The following is a 22,736-nucleotide window of genomic DNA, read 5'->3' as shown; positions in this document are numbered from 1 at the left end:
AACAAGTGTCGTTAGATCGGTTACTCCTGCTACAATGGCAGGTTATCAAGATTTAAGTAAATTTAAATGTGGTGTTATAGTTGGCGCACGATCGATAGGACACAGCATCTCCGAGGTAGCGATGAAGTCGGGATCTTCCCTTACGACTACTTTATGAATGTACCGTGAATATCAGGAATCGGGTAAAACATCTAATCTCCGACATCGCTTTGGCCGGAAAAAATCTGCAAGACGGGATCAACGATGACCGGGGAGAATCGTTCAACGTGACAGAAGTGCAACCCTTCCGCAGTTTGCTGCAGATTTCAACGCTGGGTCGTCAACAAGTGTCGGCGTGCGAACCATTCAACGAAACATCAGCGATATGAACTTTAGGAGCCGAAGGCCCACTCGTGTACTCTTGGTGACTGTACGACACAAAGCTTTCAGCCTCGCGTGGGTCCGTCAACACCGACATTGGACTGTTGATGACTGGAAACATGTTGCCTGGTCGGACGAGTCTCGTTTCAAATTGTATCGAGCGGATGGACGTGTACGGGTATGGGCAGGGGATTGTTCAAGCTGGTAGATGCTCTGTAATGGTGGGGGCGTGTACAGTTGTAGTGATATGTGACCCCTGATGCATCTAGATACGACTCTGATAGCTGACATGTACATAAACATCTTGTCTCATCATCTGCATCCATTCATGTCCATTGTGCATTTCGACGGTCTTGGGCAATTCCAGCAGGACAATGCGGCACACCACAAGTCCAGAATTGCTACTAAGAGGCCCCAGGAACACTCTTCTGAGTGTAAACAATTCCGCTGGCTACCATACTTCCCAGACATGAACATTAGTGAGAGTATCTGGGATACTGTTCAGACGAGATCTCCACCCCCTCGTACTCTTACGGATTTATGGACAGCCCTGCAGGATTCATGGTGTCAGTTCTCTCTAGCACTACTTCAGACATTAGTCGAGTGTAACCACGTCGTGCTGTGGCACTTTTGCGTGCTCGCGGGGGCCCTACACATTAAGAAGGTGTGCCAGTTTCTTTGGCTCTTCAGTGTATATGACGTATGTATATGTTTCAATTTGTTGTCAAATACATTTTTCTGCTGATTAAGCCGAACACAACCTTCCTTAACAGACTATAGCTAGATACATCTGAAGACAGGCCTGAAACACATTGTGGGGGCAGTAAAACACAAATATTAGTGAGCGACCGCGCTGTTTAATATCCTTTCAGTATACCCAATACAGTTACACCTCCAACTGAAAAGTATGGATAAATTGAAATAAATACTTTGTTTGGCTGTCCAGATCAAAAGTCGAAAATGTCTAACCTTAACAAGCGCAACGAAGTTTTCCCGTCTGAATGCTGCCCGCTTCCGTGCTGGCGTCTACATTTTCGGTGTCGCCAGAGAGCGGGCGCCGCCTGGCCGGACAGCACATTTGGCACGCTGTTCCAGGTGATTGCCCCTGGGACGGAGCGGCGTTATGCCGGTGATCCCTCTCTGTCAGCCGCTGATGCTCGCAGCACTGCGGCCCCCGAATGCCTGCCATATCTCAGGCGCAGTGCGCGACGGGGCAGGCAGGCCGCAAAGAGCTATAAATTCTCAAACAGCCAAACGCACCGCAGTTTGCAAACTGTCTTGGTTTTATTGCTTTCGAGTCCTCGAACTCAATTCCCACGGCAATCTGAGGCCCTAACTCCCTCAGAATGAGACCGAAACGATCGCGGAGACAGAGAGAGGAAAGCCGTGATGACTGAGGAGTTGGAAGAAGGAGGGCACAGTCGGTGTCCTGCTCGTCATCGTTTGCGGAAAGCATCTTCAGAACCTACTGCAACCAAGTGGAAGTCCGTGATAAATTAGCGGGGCGGTAGAAGACATTTGCCGTCTGCTGCACTGCCACGCCTTATTCACCCTTCTCCCTTCCTCTCTCTCTCTGTCTTTCTTTCCCTCTCCTTCTGAACTCAGCGAAAAGACTTTGTGCTGAAATTTTGGTCAGGTAAACTAACGTCTGTACCTACATAAATATTCAGCACGACACCATATAGTCATGGTGGATGATACCTCTGCTTGTTATCTCTCTTGCGTTTCCGGTACCTCTCTCTAATGGGGTGACTGAGCGAAGAGGAGCAGCGGTTAACACATTGGATTTGTACTCGGAAGGACGGCGGTTCGTATCCCCGTCCGGCTATCCAGCTTTAGTTTCACCGTTATTTTCGTAAATCTCTAATGCAAATGCCTGGCGGGCTTCTTTGAAAGCGTAGGGCCTATTCTTTTCCTCATTCTTGCTTCGTCTCTAACGACTTCGTTCTTAATGGAGCGTTAAACCCTAATATTCCTTCTCTTTTAGGAGGGAGGGGGCAGAGGAAGGGAGGAACTGATTTCAGTGCCTCCATATAGTCTTTAATATGTTAAGTCGTAAGATGCGAGGTGATTTGGTAGTCAAAAACCACTAGCCTCATGTTCTGAAGGAAGATTAGCGTTAAATTCCTTGTTGACTTCATCATTATTAAAGCTTAGCTGGAGGACAATCAGGGGCGAAAATATCTTTGTGTTAGCGTCGGTTCGCCAGAAAGTAATCTCCTTCCTTCCTTCCTCCCTTCTCTTATCATCTTACTGTGGACTTTACGCTATATATGCGATGAAATTAATGAAATATTTTTATAGTCTGTCTCGACAGCGTTTCACAAAAAGTATATCTTTTCTGCTCTTCATTTGTCATACTCTAAAAGCCTTGCGAAAAAGAGGTGGAGGTGCGGATAGACTTTCAGGCACCCTCCTGATTTCGAGTGGAAATCTGTCTCTAAAGATGGAAGAACCACCAATAAGAACGCATAAATCAATGAAAACCACTGCGTAAAATACACAAAATGTTTACTCCCAGGAAATATGGCCTGAACTGACGAGGAAAGCCAAATTTGAAAAACACTACTAAAAGACAAAACAGGGTGATGAGACGTGTTAATAGCTTCCAGCGTATAACAGGGAGCAGTAACGGGCCACATCAAATCAGTCAGAAGTCTTACGCCAACCTTATATTCATGTGCTCATTACTTTGTAATCTAGCAGTCACTTCTTAATCAAAATTTTAATATTTAATACATGGAATTTCTGTATAGATGATTTAAATATGAATGCTACAGTGAATTTTAATTGGAATCTGCGTGAAGAGAACCATTTTAATGAGCAAGGGGAAGACAGTTCATGTGTGTATTTGTTGACCTTCTTTCATGGTACAATATTGCAGTGCAGGGGCGGGGGTAAACGAAAGACCCAGATCGCGATATGAAGATGAGCTGTTCTTACACCGCAAGAGCATTAACTAAACTCGCTCTAGTGTGTATTAGAGGGATATGGGAGTGGGAAACTTACGCTCTGTACGAGGTTATTAAGTTAGTGTTCATTTCAAATCCATTATTTCCCTGGCCAATAATCCATTTCTCAGAGCAAGGGATACTTCACATTGCTAACCGAGTTCATAGACGTGACTTCAAACTTTATGCGGGGCTGATACATAAAATTCTTCCTGTAAAATCAGGATGCTTTTAACACTTCTACTGATCTTGAATACTTATAAAATATGCACTCATTTCTAAGTGATTCTCAAGTACTGAAGGATTTTAAACGTAATGACAGTTTCTGAAACTGTCATTATCTTTTGGATGATGCCACGGAGGAATGGATTGGCCCACATGTGAGTGCTAACTAAACTGCTCCTTTGCGTGAAACGTTGTGATGATTTAACCATGCATTCTTGGCTGCACTCTCTAAGTTTCTAACTCTGGAAAATTATTTATTAGTTTGCCTGCTTTAGCAAATTAGATGACGAACATTTGTTGATTTATGGTAATGTAATCGCAGGCCTTTCGTAGTATAAATGAACGCTTTCATGATATCGAGCCTTAGTTATGAACAAAAACGTTCTTGGCCCCTAATACCATGTGTCCCCTACCTATCACACGAGCCCCGTGTCCTCTATCATGGAAAGCGTGGGAAAGAGCAAGGGACTAAATGCAGGAAACAGTCTGGCTAGCAATTTAGAATACATCGAGGTGACAGAAGTCATGGGACAGCGATATGCACGTATTATATGGTGGTCGTACCACGTACAAAAGGTATGAAGGGGATAGTGTATTGGCGGGGCTGTCATTTATATTCAGGTGATTCAAGTGAAAAGGTTTCCGACGTGGTTACGACCATACGATGGGAATTAACAGACTTCGAACGCGGAGTGGTTGTTGGTGCTGGGCACATGGGACATTCCATTTCGGAAATCGTTAGAGAATTCAATATTTCGAGATCCATACTTTTAAGAGTCTGTCGATAATGCCAAATTTCAGGCATTACCTCTCACCACGGACAAGGCAATGGCCGAGGGCCTTCGCTTAACGATTGAAAGCAGCGGCGTCTGAGTAGAGTTCTCAGTGCTGACTGATAAGCAACACTGCGTGAAATAAACGCAGAAATCAATGTAGGTCGTACGACGAACATATCGGGTAGAGTAGTCAACAAAGCACTGTGCAAGCTGTGGTGGCTCCATAATTGTATGGGCTGTGTTTACATGGAATAGCCTGGGTCCTCTGGTCCAACTGAACCGAACATTGATTGACTGGAAATGTTTATGTTTGGCTACTTAGAGACCATTTGCAACCAGTCACGGACTTCATGTTTCCAAATAAAGCTGACATGTCACTGAGCCACAACTGTACGCGATTGGTTTGAAAAAAATTCTGGACAATTAGAAAGAACGATTGTGCTAATCAGATTGCCCGACATGCATCTCATCGAACATTTATGGGACGCAATCGTGAGGACAGTTCGTACAGAACTTCCTGCACCGGAAACACTTTCGCAATTATGGACGACCATAGAGCTAACATGGATTAATATGTATGCAATGGACTTCCGACGAGTAGTTGAGTCCGTGCCACGTCGAGTTACTGCACTACGCTGGACAAAAGGAAGTCCGACGCGATATTATGAGATATCCCATAACTCTTGGCACCTCAGCGTATGACATTAAAGATGGCCTTGTTAACAAAGAGCTGAGCGTACAGCTTGTGACTAAGTCTCATATCTGTGCCGTGCCTGTTGGTGTAATTGGGAGATGTGGGTCCACAAATCAAGACACACCTGAATAGGAGGGGGAAGGAAAACTTAGCTGAGCATCTCGCAAAAAGCGCAACAAGGGGACGGGCGGCGCAAGTAGCCAAGACAAAGTTCATGTGATTACTGTAGTCAAACAGGCACACTTTGTACGTTAATGTCAGGTTGCAGACAGACAGTATTGAAATAAATCAGAGCAGAAAAGGACCGTAATTTTTGTAACATATTAAGGATGAATAAAATGAATTTGTTTCATTAGAATAATGGAGGATTTAACAAGACAGATGAGCTTCTTGTATATCTAGAAGACGTGGAAAATTGTGAAGTAATAGATGTTCTGTTCCTTCCCGAACACCATGTAACCATAGGGACGGAGAAGTTACATGTCAGGGACAACAGACTAGCATTATTATCGTGTAGATTTAACACAGAAGAAGGAGGAGCTGCAACATGTGTAAAAGTTGGACACAAAGTCAAAAGTATTGAAACAAATGGTCTCTCTGTTGGTCAGAGCCTACAAGCATGTGCTTGTAAGTTGTCACTGGAGAATACTTCTCTGATAATCATAATTGTAACAGTCTACAGATGCCCTCTAGGGAACTTTCAGCTATTTATGAGAAACCTAGATGCATTATTGAACTACTTGTCACACAATAAGAAACAGTTGGTAGTTTGTGAAGATTTCAGTGTAGATTTCTCAAATGATATGGACAGGAAATATGGACTAGAATCGTTATTTGGGTGTTTTAATCTAAGTTCAGTAGTTAATATTCCAACGTGTGTTCAACATGATAGTAGGACACTGGCTAATAACATTTTTATAGACAATGCTCAAGATGAAACAATTAATGTGTACCCAACTGGTGATGGGCTGTCTGATGCACAATTAATGGAAATAAACAATATGACCCCTTACAGCCCTGAGGCAGATAAGCCTCAAAGAAGTGATGCTTATTAATGAGAACAAGACACAGTATTTTAAGAATAAGTTAGAAGGGTTGGTACAGGATGAGATACATATAGGAAGAAAAGCTAGTGCCATATTCAATTTATTCTGCACTAACATTGTGACAATATTTGAAAATTCCTTTAATACAAAATTATCCAGAAGACATTAAAAAGACAAGTAAGCTGTGGATAACTTACGGAATTAAAATTTCATGAAAGAGGAAGATGGAAATTTACACAAAGGCCAGAGAAAGTCAAGCTTCAACATCACTTACATACTACAAAAAATACTGTAGAATTTTCAGGAACCTCATTAAAATGTTCATAAGTATGCATATCCTAAGAAAAATGAATAATGTACATAATAAAATTAAAACTATATGGGATACTGTGAAATGGGAGGCAGGACTATCAATCATTGACAAGATCCTGTAACAAATAAACTAAATAACAATTTTGTAACTGATAATTCACAAGTTGTGAGCATTTTTAGCAATCACTTTCTAAATTTAGCAGCAAAAACAGGATTAAATAGTTCAGTTAAAGAAGCAAGAAATGTCATTGTTAGAAATGTCATTCCATAAAACTTGAAGCAACTAGAAGTAGCACCTGTCCTTCCTGAAATTAACAGAACTATAACAATTTTAAAAAAAGCTCATGGTGTGCTGATGGATTTTCAAACAGAATTCTGAAAAGTTGTTCTATCTTAATAAGTAATGTACTTAGCGATATACAGGTATGTAATTCACCACTGGCACACGGAATTTTTACAGCAGTTTATAATATGCAATTGTTAAATCTCGTCATAAGTTTCCTTACTGAAGTCTTTCTGAAAAATATTCGAAAAAGGGATGTATGCAAGAGCAGTCTCACACTTAAGAAGAAACAATTTACTTACCATATCACAGTTTGGAATATAGAGGGTTGCTCGACTGAGAAAGCTATTTACACATTCACTCAATAAAGAGTTTAAGCCATAAATAATGAAATATCGCCAGATAGTATTTTTTGCGATCTTTCCAAGGCACTGATTGAGTAGATCATATTTGTCTCTTAGAAAAACTCAAGTTTAATGGAACTGATGATTTTACACAGTTGGTTTGAAACATACTTAACAAATGGAATTCAAAAAGTTGTGCTGAATAATTCAAACAATGTTGGAAGGGTAGAAATTTATAGTGATTGGGGAGAAATCACAAAGGGAGTCCCACAAGGTCCTATATTGCGTCCACTTCTATTTCTCATATATGCGAATGACCTTCCACACAATATTCAACAAGTAGAATTGGCACTTTTTGCAGGTGCTACTAGTGTTGTAATAAATGCCATCAGAAAAAAACAAACAAGAGAAGAGATTGTGAATATTTTCTTAATAATTATAAACTAATTCCAGGAAATGTACTCTCTCAAAAGTTTGAAGTAATGCACTACATTCAGTTCTACACAACTAGCAGAATAATACCAACAATTGATGTAGTGCATGAGTGGGAGTCAGTAAATAGGGTAGAATGCTCCAAATTTATTGATGAACATGCTGATGAAAACTTGAACTGGAGGAAACATATTACTGACCTTCTCAGAAAATTAAGTTTAGCTACTTTTCCTCTTTGTATAATTGCTAATCATGGAAACAAACGAATTAACTTCCTGACCTGTTTTGCATATTTTCACTCAAAAATCTCTTATGGAATAATTTTATGCGGTAACTCATCTCTTACAAAGAAAATCTTGAATGTGTAAAAGCGATCAGTAAGATTAACATGTGGTGTTCACCCACAGATGCCATGCAGATACCTCTTCAAAGATCTAGGCATTTTAACTGTGCCATTACAATATATGTATTCAGGAATGAAGTTTGTCATAAATAATTCATCATAACCTACAACACTAGAGGGAAAACTGACCTGTATTACCCATTACTGATGCTGTAGCTGCTCAGTAATGAGTTCAATATGCAGCAACAAAAATTTTTGATCATTAGTCCAGTACCATAAAATGTTTGACAGGTAGCAATGCCAGTTGTAAATTTCTGTTAAAATCATTTCTCCTGGATAACTCTTCCTATTCCACTAATGAGCTCTATTTAAAAACAGTTATACAGTAAAATAATTGATTTAAGTGTAGCTGCGTGAGTAGGACTAAAAATTAATGTGTTCACTAATGTTAATACTAATAATGTATACATCATTTCGCTAAAACAATTGTTCAAATGATCTATGGAACATGTAACTAACTAACTGACACACGGTTCCCTTCAGCTTTCTTTACGTCATTTAGCAGATTCACATATCACTCATACATAAAATATTAACGTAAGTAAAATCATAAAACCTCTATAAAATTAATTTGTTTGCAAAGCTAGCTTTCATTTCCGTCCAGCCATCCTGATAGTGTTTTGTAGTATATCTTTTGGTGCCATGGTCGTCTTGCCAACATCACTGCAGATTTGTTTCACACTTCTTGTCTACCAGTGCCAAAGCAATGTCTCTAATTGTTATTGTTGTGATTTCAGTCCGAAGACTAGTTTGATACAGTTCTCCATGCTGTTCTATTCTATGAAGCCATTTTCATTTCCACATTAATAACTGCGCCCTAAATCGACTTCAGTTCACTTTTATATTTGAGCCTTCATCTCCCTCTATAGGGTGTTACAAAAAGGTACGGTCAAACTTTCAGGAAACATTCCTCACACACAAAGAAAGAAAATATGTTATGTGGACATGTGTCCAGAAACGCTTACTTTCCATGTTAGAGCTCATTTTATTATTTCTCTTCAAATCACATTAATCATGGAATCGAAACACACAGCAACAGAAGGTACCAGCGTAACTTCAAACAGTTTGTTACAGGAAATGTTCAAAATGTCATCCGTTAGCGAGGATACATGCATCCACCCTCCGTCGCATGGAATCCCTGATGCGCTGATGCAGCCCTGGAGAATGGTGTATTGTATCACAGTCGTCCACAATACGAGAACGAAGAGTCTCTACATTTGGTACCGGGGTTGCGTAGACAAGAGCTTTCAAATGCCCCCATAAATGAAAGTCAAGAGGGTTGAGGTCAGGAGAGCGTGGAGGCTGTGGAGTTGGTCCGCCTCTACCAATCCATCGGTTACCGAATCTATTGTTGAGAAGCGTACTAACACTTCGACTGAAATGTGCAGGAGCTCCATCATGTATGAACCACATGTTGTGTCGTACTTGTAAAGGCACATGTTCTAGCAGCGCAGGTAGAGTATCCCGTATGAAATCATGATAACGTGCTCCATTGAGCGTAGGTGGAAGAACATGGGGCCCAATCAAGACATCACCAACAATGCCCGCCCAAACGTTCACGGAAAATCTGTGTTGATGACGTGATTGCACAATTGCGTGCGGATTCTCATCAGCCCACATATGTTGATTGTGAAAATTTACAAATTGATCACGTTGGAATGAAGCCTCATCCGTAAAGAGAACATTTGCACTGAAATGAGGATTGACACATTGTTGGATGAACCATTCGCAGTAGTGTACCCGCGGAGGCCAATCAGCTGCTGATAGTGCCTGCACACGCTGTACATGGTACGGAAACAACTGGTTCTCCCGTAGCACTCTCCATACAGCGACGTGGTCAACGTTACCTTGTACAGCAGCAACTTCTCTGGCGCTGACATTAGGGTTATCGTCAACTGCACGAAGAATTTCCTCGTCCATTGCAGGTGTCCTCGTCGTTCTAGGTCTTCTCGAGTCATAGGCTGAAATGTTCCGTGCTCCCTAAGACGCCGATCAATTGCTTCGAACGTCTTCCTGTCGGGACACCTTCGTTCTGGAAATCTGTCTCGATACAAACGTACCACGCCACGGCTATTGCCCCGTGCTAATCCATACATCAAATGGGCATCTGCCAACTCCGCATTTGTAAACATTGCACTGACTCCAAAACCACGTTCGTGATGAACACTAACCTGTTGACGCTACGTACTGATGTGCTTGATGCTAGTACTGTAGAGCAATGAGTCGCATGTCAACACAAGCACCGAAGTCAACATTATCTTCCTTCAATTGGGCCAACTGGCGGTGAATCGAGGCAGTACAGTACATACTGACGAAACTAAAACGAGCTCTAACATGGAAATTAAGTGTTTCCGGACACATGTCCACATAACATCTTTTCTTTATTTGTGTGTGAGGAATTTTTCCTGAAAGTTTGGCCGTACCTTTTTGTAACACCATGTATAATTTTACCCCAAATAACTTACTCCGATGTCAAATGGAGATTCATCTGTGCCTCAGTATGTGTACTATCTCCTGGTGCCTTCTTTCGGTCAAGCTGTGCCTTAAATTTATTTTTTCCCCCAGTTCAGATCAGTAGCTCCTCATTATTTACTCGATCTTCTTATCTAATCTTCTACATTCTTCTGTAGCTTCAGATTTCAAAAGCTTTTATTTTTTCTTGTCTCCTTGTTTGACGTCCACATTTCACTTCCATACAAGGCTACAATCCATACAAATATCTTCAGAATAAACTTCCTTACACTTACATTTCTAATCAGTGTAAACAAATTCCCATTTTTCAGCAATGTTTCCCTTGCTATTGCCAGTACTTCTTCATTGTTTAATCGATTTTCTTATCTAATTTTCAGCATTCTTCTGTTGCATCACATTTCAAAAGCTTTTATTCTCTTCCTGTCTCCCTTTTTCACATCAACGTTTCACTTCCACACTAGGCTTAACTCCAGATAAATACCTTCAGAATAAACTTCCTAACACTTAAATTTGTAATAGGTGTAACCATATTCCTCTCTTTCAACAATGTTTTTCTTGCTATTGCCAGTTTCTATTTTCTGTGTTCTCTACTTCAGCCATCAGTTATTTCGCTGCCTAAACATCAGAATTCATTGACAGTTTTTTATGTCTCATTATCTAATATAATTCCGTCTGCATCGCCTAATTTAAATCGACTACACTCCACAATACTTCATTTTACTTTTGTTGATATTCATCTTCAAAGTGTCTATGCCTGATACGAATGTGTGAGTAGTAGGGCAAAGAGAGCACCAGGCCATTTTGATAGTGCAGGTTTCCCATGTCAGTGGCAAGCACGCTTTCAGGAGCAAACCTATTGTTCTGCTCCATCTCAGCCCATGACCACTTGTTCTCTTTTGATTGACACATTGTTATATGCCCCTTTATATCAATTTGATAGCAAATTAATTAATTAATCACCCTCTCCACACTGGTAACATAAGTTTTCTCCCACTACCACTCCTCCTTCCCCTCCCCTTCTCCCTCGGCACTCAGAGAACTCCCCTCGCCTATACTAGCACACATTTGCTATCAAATTAATTGACTAACTAATTAAATCGATAAATTAATTACCCCTCCCCAACCTGGGACACCCCCAGCCCTACCATCCCACTCTCCACCACACCTCACCTCTTCCGTCTGGAAACTGACAGGAAAAGGACTTAGTCTATGCAGGAGAGGAAGGATCTTATGACAGGAAACTGTTTACTTCTAAAATTCAACTTTCAGGCGTTCAATCTCTTTATTAGGCTGGAAAGTTTACGTTCAACAATTACTTATCTACACTGCTGTAGATTGAAGGTGTTGTCTTGTGGGACAATTTTTATGTATGTGCTCACCTTTATAGGCAGGCACAGACTGAGTCTGTGCACAATGCCACCACTAAAGGATGGCTCACCACCCTCCTCCCAAGACTTCACCCCCCCCCCCTCTTCCCAGAAAAATTAGGAGGGAAAAAGATTCAAGCTGCACTGGAGGAGAAGGATCTCATGACATGAAATTCAATGCAGCATCAATAATATATTGATGCATGTTCTTTATTGAATGAGTCTGTGGTAGAGCTTGCGCATATAGTATGCAACCCTCCCCCCCTCCCGCATTGCCTGCATCCTATAATCATGATGTAATAATTGTATGCACCGAGGAATGGAATGCATTGCAGTATCATAGTCACCATTTGGGGCCTTCTGTGAGTTTGTCTATTGTACGGGAGCCATCACGAACGTCAAGACCCGCCCAATGTCCTAACAACAGAACAAGATATTAAATACTATCGATCACAGGCCAGCAGAGGCTTCCGTTGATCTTGCAGCCCCAAAAAAAAGCACCAAGTGGTGGCATTCTGTTGATCAAGAAACTCTAGACTCACTCCTGTCTCCGTCTCTCACAAGAGGCCACTTGCTGTTTGTCTGCATGAACCAGTGTCTCCAAACACTAAGACAGAGGTTTCCATCCCTCCTCAGAACGTATTTTTACCATTGGCTGATGCTAGGGGCAAAGCGAGAGCTGACGCAATTTCGATATCAAAAATACAAGTAAATAGTCCATTTGCACTACCCTATAAAATGAGTTTTTTAACTTTTTACGAGTCAAATAGAGTGTTTAAAACAATTGCCGCCACTTTACGATGATCCTTCTTTGTAATAAAACATATTTTCAACGTTTGAGTATACAAAAAAATTATGCAAATCAAGCAATGAAATACTGTGTCAGAGGTAGATCATACCATTCCGTCAAGAGAAAAAAGTGAGTTTAATGGTCTAGTCCTGTGATGCAGGGTGCAACAGATATTAAGCTGATCAGATCAGATTTTTTTTACCTGAAGAGAGAATACATCGAGGAAATGTAGGCTCTGTCATACTGTTACAGGATTTGCACAAGTAACAATAGTTTAGGGAAGTGAAATCGCGAGTATGTACTGATTTCTTCCGTCTTAAAAATAACTCGTATAAAAGGGAGAAATCTACATTTTGCTTGAGAAATTCGAGATGTATTGACAACAACATTTCTGTCTCGGATTGGGTAAAGTGGATTTCTGAAACTGAGGGATCTATGCCCGTATGGAATTGGTTAGAACTACTGTATACATCCAAGCTGCAGGTGTTTGATTCACAGTGCATTATGGCTGGCTGACAAGGGGTACAAGCTGTCGGTGTGAGCTCAACCACTTATATATTTCGGGGCTGTCATGGTGTGTGTGTGTGTGTGTGTGTGTGTGTGTGTGTGTGTGTGTGATTGTGTGTGTGTGTGTGTGTGTGTGTGTGTGTGCGTGTGTGTACTGCAATTTTAACAGCGTAGGCTGTCGCTGAAAACAGAGGAGATACTAGTGTAAAAAATGTCATTTTTTGTCATTTAAGATGGATTCAGGTTGTTTTATTTGGTGTTCATATATTTGTAGCTAATCTCGAAAGCACAGTAGACATCCAGATGACAGCTAGACTAGATTTAAGTGAGCTCATGCGGCATACTATAGGCGTACTAAACTGCGCCCCGTAACCACTGGCCTAGAAACAAGCTGCTGTCAGTCGAGACCATGTGACCTGGCAGTCGTGGCTCTGGTGAGCCTGTGCCCAACTATGGTGCGATGGATCGTCCACTACGCTATCAATCACGTTCGCTGGCACGGATATTAAAGTCTTCTAACCTCTTTTCAAGACGTTACCTGTCCTCTCAACTTCCCTTCCAAGTACGATGTCGTCAGCAAGCCACAAAATTTTTATTTCTTCTCCATTTCTAAATTTTCCCTAGGTCTCCTGTATTGCTTCGTCAAAATGCAGATTGAATAACATCGGAGATAGGTTACAACCATATCTCACTCCATTTTCAACAACTACTTCCCTTTCATGTCTTCTGACTCTTGAAACTAAGTCTAGTTTCTGTATAAGTTGTGAATAACCTTTCGTTCTCTGTATTTTATCCCTACTACACTGAGTGTTTCGAAGAATGTATACCAGTCACAATTTTCAAAAGATTTCTTTAAATCTACAAATGCTATGTACGGTGGTCTGTGTTACCCAAGATAAGTCATTGTATAGCCTCATATCTTCCCATATTTCTCCGCAAGCCAAATACTTTAATTCTCATACGCTAAACTTTACTCCCTTTCATTCTCTTCTTTGTCCAAAATGCGCTAGTTAATACCCGTTGCCATACTCGTTGACAAGGACATTTCATGAGACGATTAGCTTTCCTAATCTTTCTTTTTCTTCACAACACGACATGACCAGTAAGTTATAAAATAATTTTCTTGTGCATTACTTACTATAAGCAATGATCTTACGCTATCAAGCCATCGCTCCATTTGGCATTGATCCTGAAAATACGACGTACAAATGTTTTCTTATTTCCTTTATTGCAAAGAAATCATATTCACAGCGTTGCTGCTGATTAACATTTATCAGCCACGATCACGGTAACGAGAAGCACTACAATGAAAACGTCGATTACACTTCCAAATTACAAAGAAAAGATATTAACAGCCAACATTAATATGAAGTCTCAGCTGTTGGAAGCAGTGGCGCCACTTGCAGAAACAAAAAAGATTTTCCGGAAAATATATTATTATTAGAGCGAATTCTATATATTACATTATTATATGTGTTTCGGGAGCGAGTAGGAACTCCGCTGTCCCAGTGAAGGAGAGACATATTTCAGGGATTTAACTATCCTGCCTACGCGAGCTCTTGGTTTATCCTACCTTCTTGTCCAGGACGAACCATGATCTTACCACTGAGCCTAAAACTTCTACCTAATCCTTTACATTTTCCTCTGTATTTACAATCGACAGGGAAAGGCAACGGGAAACCATCCCCAGTGTTTTGTGTTCCTAAGAAAACCCATCCTGTATTTGCCTGTCTTTAAACAGTCCGTAGATATAAACAGTCCCCCAGTACAAGCTCCAGTGGTGGAAGGAGGGGGGGGGGGGGAGGGGACAACCCCAAGCAAAACCATGAACATACGAAGGAACGTACACAAGATTGCGACTTGGAATGTGCAGGATTATGTTAAATTGGAAAGTTACAGATGTGGAAGGGGACTACCAGCGAACTAAAACCGGAATATTAGAATTAGCAGAGACTCACTGGAAAGGCACTGGGTGCTTCAAAACACCTAACGGCAGTACAGTATCTTTTTATGGTAGATCAGGTAAGTCTATCAAAGGTGGTGCCGCAATGATTGAGTACAAGTCTGTCAGTGACCGAATAATGCTAGTGAAATTCAGCACTAGACCTTGCAAGCTGCTTCAACAGCTGATGATGAAGAATTAGTAGAATTTTATGATTGTCTTTCCAGTTGCCTACAGTTAGTACCCAAGAATGAAGTTACCGTAGTGCACTGTTATTTTAATGCTAAGGTAGGAAAGTGGGAGTCACCAAATGAAGTACTTGGGCGTCATATTTTAAACAAAAGAAATGATCGTGGAAATCGACTGATTCAGTTCTGTCAGGAACTGTTATAACCAACACTTGCTTCCTACACCATCCACGAAGACTTTGCACCTGGAGCACACCAGACGGAAGATCTTAATCAGATAGACTATTCATTGATGGCTTAAGATGGAAACACATGCGACCGATCGGTCAGATAACATGACGTCAGCAGAGAAATGAAATTTTCTGAAGGAGACATTAGTTAAAACAGCTGATGAAGTAGTTTAGGATAGCAAGAGGTGAAGAATAAAAATAACTGGGTTACTAAAGAAGCTATAAAATTCATTGAGAAAAGGAAAGCACTGAAGATGCGCGGATTAAAGGGAACTCAGCAGTACCTCAGGTTATAGACGTTAATACAGAGAAAAAATGGCTCTGAGCACTATGGGACTTAACATCTGAGGTCATCACTCCCCCAGAACGTAGAACTACTTAAACCTAACTAACCTAAGGGCATCACACACATCCATGCCCGAGGCAGGATTCGAACCTGCGTCTGTAGCGTTCGCGCGGTTCCAGACTGAAGCGCCTAGAACCGGTCGGCCACACCATCCGGCAATACAGAGAAGCTGCCGAAGAGACAAAAATATTACATCAGTAGAACGTGTGAGAGAACCGAGAAACAGCTAACGGCAATACAGTATCTTTTTGTGGTATATTAGGTAACTCTATCAATGGTGTTGTCTCTGGGATTCAAATGAGACCACGTGCCCGTTCAATGAAATAAGAAAACTAACAAGATCGTTCACACCAAGGACATGGGTTGTAGAAGACGAAGATGGCGCACCTATAACCAACATAGAACTAGCTGCTGATCGGTGGAGAACTTACTGAAACAAGTTCTACATGCATAAAAACGGAAACCTTGGCCTTAGAAACACTCCAGCAGAAAAGGAACCAAATATCGTAAAAGGAGGAGTCCAAAAACCTATTGCTAAAATGAAAAATAACTAAGCTCCAGGACTACACCTTATTACTGCTGAAATGATCAAAACCTCTGGAGATTTTGGTTTGGAAATCATGCATGAAATATATAACAGCATGTGAATAACGGAACATGAATAGAAGGCCATACCATGTCGGTAACGATTCCGTTTCATAAGAAAGGAAATGCATAACGTTGTGAAAGCTACAGAGCCAATTTTAGATGCCAGAAAGACTCTTCTAAATGTCATCCACGATCGCCTGAGAACCACTTAGATAAAGAAATTCTACCAAAGAAAGTTGCGTTTGTGCGTAATAAAGGATCAGGAGAGCAGATTTTCAATGTCAGACAGCTAACTGAAAAATGTACAGAATTAAATACTCCATCAGTTCTTTGTTTCTTGGACTATAATAAGACTTTAGACTCTGTTCGATGGAAAGAAGTGTGGTACTACTAGTAGAAATAGGCCTTTCTTATCATCCTATTATCTTTATGAGAAATGTCTGCACTGACAGTAAGGCAGCAATCAGACTAGATAAAACTGTTTCAAGCATTTTGAATCATCTAAAGGAGTTATACATGGGTGCATTCTATAGCCGGATATACATAATGTGTATGGAGAATATTTCATGAGAAAAATTCTTCATGGCTGGACTGGTGCAGTCTGAATTCAAGGACGAAGAATCATTAATTTAAGATTTGATTATGACACCACACAGTGTATATAACCACAAGTGGAAATGAAGGAACTACTGGATAGAGTTAAAAGGGAAAGCGAGAAACTTGGATTGTCAGTTAATAAGAAGAAGACAAAGATCATGATAACTGACAGATGGGAGTTACTACCAGCCACTGATATACAATTATAATATGAAGAAACTGTCTGCGTGGGCTCAGTGGTTCAAAAAGAGGGTGGCCCTACATAAGAAATACTCTGTAGTGTTGTTTTGGGTAGGAACGCTGCGTCGAAGCTGACAGTGATTTGGAATGACCGAGCCCTAACCAGACCTACTAAATTGATAGTGCTGAAATCTCTAGTCTCCCCATTTTCCTTTACGGCACTGAAACGTGGACAATAACAGAAGGGGGCCGGAAAAGCATGGATGCTTTTGAGATATGGACATACAGGACGTTGCTGAGATTATCACGGATGGAAAAATGGACCAACAAATCAATACTTCAAGTACTCAGGGTGGAGAGTAGGTTGTCGAGTATCTGTTTCCAGCGAATCCTGCAGTTCTTAGCTCACGTAATTCGACGACCGGAGGACAACTTGGAGAAGATGATCATTCAAGCCAAATCCGAAGGGAGAAATTGAAGGGAAGACCATAGAGACGATGGATAGACGAGATAAAGGAGAAGACACACCAAGCATGGGGCCAGAGAATGCAGAAGAGTGGGAGAAATGGAGACAGACTGTTAAGAGAATAGTCTGGTGGGTCACCAACTTTCAACTACAGGAAACGGAGCGTTGATGATGATGTGTTTCAGGAGACGAGGGGGGGGGGGAGGGGGAAGGGGAGTCGCCGACTGGGGGCGCGGGAGAAGGCGCCAATAAAGTGTCTTGCCTGGGGTGCCAAGTATGTTCGCTACCCCACTGGTAGGAAGTTCAGAGTCTCAAGTACGGACACAGGGTTTGATGAGAAAACTTTAAACACGCTAATACAATGTCTGATAGGAAAACTTTTAATAGCTTATTTTATCATAGCGGAGGACATGAGGAAATAACAAAACGTTATATTAAAATCGTTTTGAAGTGTGGCACAAAGAAAATATATTAACAATTTCAAATAATATTGCATTGTAAAGTTTAATGTCGCTGAAGGTAGTGCTACTTCTATGATGTAAGAGATCTGAGTATATAGATCTCAATGTGGCATTAATGACGCTGGGCGCTTGAAGGAACCAGAAATATCGAGCTATTAAACTCCCAACATCCAGAAAAGAGTCTCCAAAGAAGAGTACAAATCCTACATCCAGTAATTAAAGAAATCAAAAGATCGTATGACATTGCTCTGAATCTTTAAAAATGACTTCATATAACACCCTAAGCTACTGTTAAAAGTATTTTTAATAAGCTTTTGCTTTCGGTCAAAGACCATTCTCCAGAATGTGTAGCACGAATATCACGAATACCTTTACCTGTTCTACGATGATTTTTAAGCCTTAGTGCTACTGAAACCCGTTTATTATATCCTTCATAAATGCCAATTATATTATCAATTATATTTTTATACGTGGAGTTTGTGTACATTCACTTGCACTTAAGCTAATTAACAAGAATGCCATTTTAAACTGGCACCCCATGTGACTAATTCTGCATGAGTGAGGATCGTGTATTTTAGGGACCTTAAGTCGTGTATGAGATTTGGCACTCCCACTGTGGAACGCCAGCGACATCCAGTCCTACTGAGACAGTTTACGCAAAATGTTACGTCGTATTTGCTTAAGGACTCTGTTTTGTATGGTATGAATTGTGTAGTGCCTGTCAGCACGTAAAATGTTCCTAACTACGTCTGCATTTCGATTATGTAATCATTTACGCATTTTAGACCATATAAACTATTTAATCCTTATACATATAATGTAGAACGCTTATCACATAGATTAACATACACAATCTTCTAACTGCTAATGGTCTAGTTTGCAGCCGTCTTTTTGTCACTATTCTTTTTTGTGGCATCATTGTGTTCCAGTGTAATTCTTGCTGTCAACCTAAGCTGTACGTATTGTAAGTAGGCTGTTTATGTTTTCTTATTGGCCACGTTACGTAGCGCTCTGTATGAAAATCACTGGCTGTGCTGTGTGCAGTCTGTGGCTAGTTTGCATTGTTGTCTACCATTGTAGTGTTGGGCAGCTGGATATTAACAGCGCGTAGCGTTGCGCAGTTGGAGGTGAGCCGCCAGCAGTGGTGGATGTGAGGAGAGAGATGGCGGAGTTTTGAAATTTGTAATACTGGATATCATGAACTGCTATATACATTATGACTTTTGAACACTATTGAGGTGAATACATTGTTTGTTCTCTATTAAAATCTTTCATTTGCTAACTATGCCTATCAGTAGTTAGTGCCTTCCGTAGTTTGAATCTTTTATTTAGCTGGCAGTAGTGGCGCTCGCTGTATTGCAGTAGTTCGAGTAACGAAGATTTTTGTGAGGTAAGTGATTTGTGAAAGGTATAGGTTAATGTTAGTCAGGGCCATTGTTTTGTAGGGATTATTGAAAGTCAGATTGCGTTGCGCTAAAAATATTGTGTGTCAGTTTAAGGACAGTCTCGTATATAATTGTGCTGAGACATAGCAGCAACTCATCATCATCATCATCATCATTTAAGACTGATTATGCCTTTCAGCGTTCAGTCTGGAGCATAGCCCCCCTTATACAGTTCCTCCATGATCCCCTATTCAGTGCTAACATTGGTGCCTCTTCTGATGTTAAACCTATTACTTCAAAATCATTCTTAACCGAATCCAGGTACCTTCTCCTCGGTCTGCCCCGACTCCTCCTACCCTCTGCTGCTGAATCCATGAGTCTCTTGGGTAACCTTGCTTCTCCCATGCGTGTAACATGACCCCACCATCTAAGTCTGTTCGCCCTGACTGCTACATCTATAGAGTTCATTCCCAGTTTTTCTTTGATTTCCTCATTATGCACACCCTCCTGCCATTGTTCCCATCTACTAGAACCTGCAATCATCCTAGCTACTTTCATATCCGTAACCTCAACCTTATTGATAAGGCAACCTGAATCCACCCAGCTTTCGCTCCCATACTACAAAGTTGGTCGAAAGATTGAACGGTGCACAGATAACTTAGTCTTGGTACTGACTTCCTCCTTGCAGAAGAGAGTAGATTGTAGCTGAGCGCTCACTGCATTAGCTTTGCTACACCTCGCTTCCAGTTCTTTCACTATGTTGCCATCCTGTGAGAATATGCATCCTAAGTACTTGAAACCGTCCACCTGTTCTAACTTTGTTCCTCCTATTTGGCACTCAATCCGTTTATATTTCTTTCCCACTGACATTACTTTCGTTTTGGAGATGCTAATCTTCATACCATAGTCCTTACATTTCTGATCTAGCTCTGAAATATTACTTTGCAAACTTTCAATCGAATCTGCCATCACAACTAAGTCATCCGCATATGCAAGACTGCTTATTTTGTGTTCACATATCTTAATCTCACCCAGCCAGTCCATTGTTTTCAACATATGATCCATAAATAATATGAACAACAGTGGAGACAGGTTGCAGCCTTGTCTTACCCCTGAAACTACTCTGAACCATGAACTCAATTTACCGTCAACTCTAACTGCTGCCTGACTATCCATGTAAAGACCTTTAATTGCTTGCAAAAGTTTGCCTCCTATTCCATAATCTTGTAGAACAGACAATAACTTCCTCCTAGGAACCCGGTCATATGCCTTTTCTAGATCTATAAAGCATAGATACAATTCCCTGTTCCACTCATAACACTTCTCCATTATTTGCCGTAAGCTAAAGATCTGGTCCTGACAACCTCTAATAGGCCTAAACCCACACTGATTTTCATCCAATTGGTCCTCAACTAATACTCGCACTTTCCTTTCAACAATACCTGAGAAGATTTTACCCACAACGCTGATTAAAGAGATACCTCTGTAGTTGTTACAATCTTTTCTGTTTCCATGTTTAAAGATTGGTGTGAGTACTGCTTTTGTCCAGTCTGATGGAACCTGTCCCAACTCCCAGGCCATTTCAATTATCCTGTGTAGCCATTTAAGACCTGACATTCCACTGTATTTGATGAGTTCCGACTTAATTTCATCCACCCCAGCCGCTTTATTGCACTGCAATCTATTGACCATTTTTTCCACTTCCTCAAATGTGATCCTATTTCTATCAGCAGCAACTGTATTTGAAAATTCAGAAACGTGCCTCGACGAGTTAAGCGAAGTAAGCGAGTAATTTGAGATCTGTCTGATGAGAAACATCAACGATCGTCATCGCAGATCATCTCTCTGGGAGAATGTAGAAAAGTAAATGCGAGTACATATATTCGAAACGTATTTAGAGTTTATTAAACAGAACACAGGGATTAAGAATAACCATGTTACAAGGTAAGTGAGCTAAACCATAAACTAAAATAAAAGGATGATATCAAATCACTTGAAGGGCCTGGAACGGATTAGAGTCAAAGTCGAGGCATTAAACACTGGTTTCGCTATGAAAGTGGACCTCTAGGACCACTGAAACACCGTTATAGAGATTATCTCGCAACATGCACCGACTCAACGAGCGAACACTTTCTACGTCCTTTCGAGACGTGGTTTGGTTTGTTGTATTACTTGAAGACCATCTACGGTGTTGAGGTTGATTTATTTATATTTCACTAGCTGTTCCTGGCTATGCAATGCTGTCGCTCAGTCTGCTTTAATGGAAAAGAAAGAAAGGAGAAAGCACAAGTTTCTAACACGTATGGGAATTGGATATATGTACCAATTTCCTTACCTGTCTCTGTCCATCTCCCCCCCCCCCCCCAACCCTTCCTTCGTCCATTTCCTCCTCTGTCCCTCTGTCTTCTGTCCATCGCCTCCTTCTCCTCTCACCATCCACCTTTTCCCCCTGCCCCCTGTCTCTCCGTCTCCTACTGACTTCTCTCTCTCTCCCCCTCTCAGTCCATTACCTTCTCCTCTCTTTCTCTGACCATATTCTCCTCCTCCTCCTCCTCCTCCTCTCTCCATCTCCTTCCCCCCCCCCCCTCTCTCTCTCTCTCTGACTTGTTATTTCAGATTCAGATTCTGTAATAATATTCTAATCATAAACCAATAAGTTATAAAAACAGTTTTCCTGTTCGCTAACAAAGTTTCAGTATTATATATGTTGAATTACATATACTTTATATCTGTCTGTAGTTTATTGGAGTACCCTGTAAAAATTTGGAGTAAACAGGGATGGTGCATTTTGCGATTTTTGGTAACAATGTTTTCCCTTTATATATTACATATATATTTTTATATTATATATATTTAAAATATACATATATTAAAGAATTGCGTACCTAAACATACGCCTGTACTAGAGTTCAAGGTTGTGTCAAAATTTCAAAGCAATCGATCAAGAACTTTTGAGATTTTGAACAACTAAGCATTTACATTATTATAACTTTCGACCTTTTACTACTTGTATATTACATATACACCACATGACGTTCTAGTAGATATATAAAACACGTGAGTTTTTGAATGCAGTGTTGTGTAAAAATTTCAAAGTAATCCGTGAGAAACTTTCGGAGATTTGAGATTTTGAAGAAACGAACGTGTACGTTTGTACTTATGTAGAAGCTGTAAATGTTTCTAATCGCTTAACTCCGAAAGTTTTTGAGCGAATACTTTGAAATTTTGACACAACGCTCTATTGGAATACGTGTCTGTTTTAATATACCTGTTTTTAATATACACTCCTGGAAATTGAAATAAGAACACCGTGAATTCATTGTCCCAGGAAGGGGAAACTTTATTGACACATTCCTGGGGTCAGATACATCACATGATCACACTGACAGAA

Source organism: Schistocerca cancellata, chromosome 1 (assembly GCF_023864275.1).
Source record: "Schistocerca cancellata isolate TAMUIC-IGC-003103 chromosome 1, iqSchCanc2.1, whole genome shotgun sequence".
Taxonomy (NCBI): domain Eukaryota; kingdom Metazoa; phylum Arthropoda; class Insecta; order Orthoptera; family Acrididae; genus Schistocerca; species Schistocerca cancellata.
The sequence above is the reverse complement of the archived record's forward strand: the minus strand, read 5'-3'. Positions refer to the sequence as shown.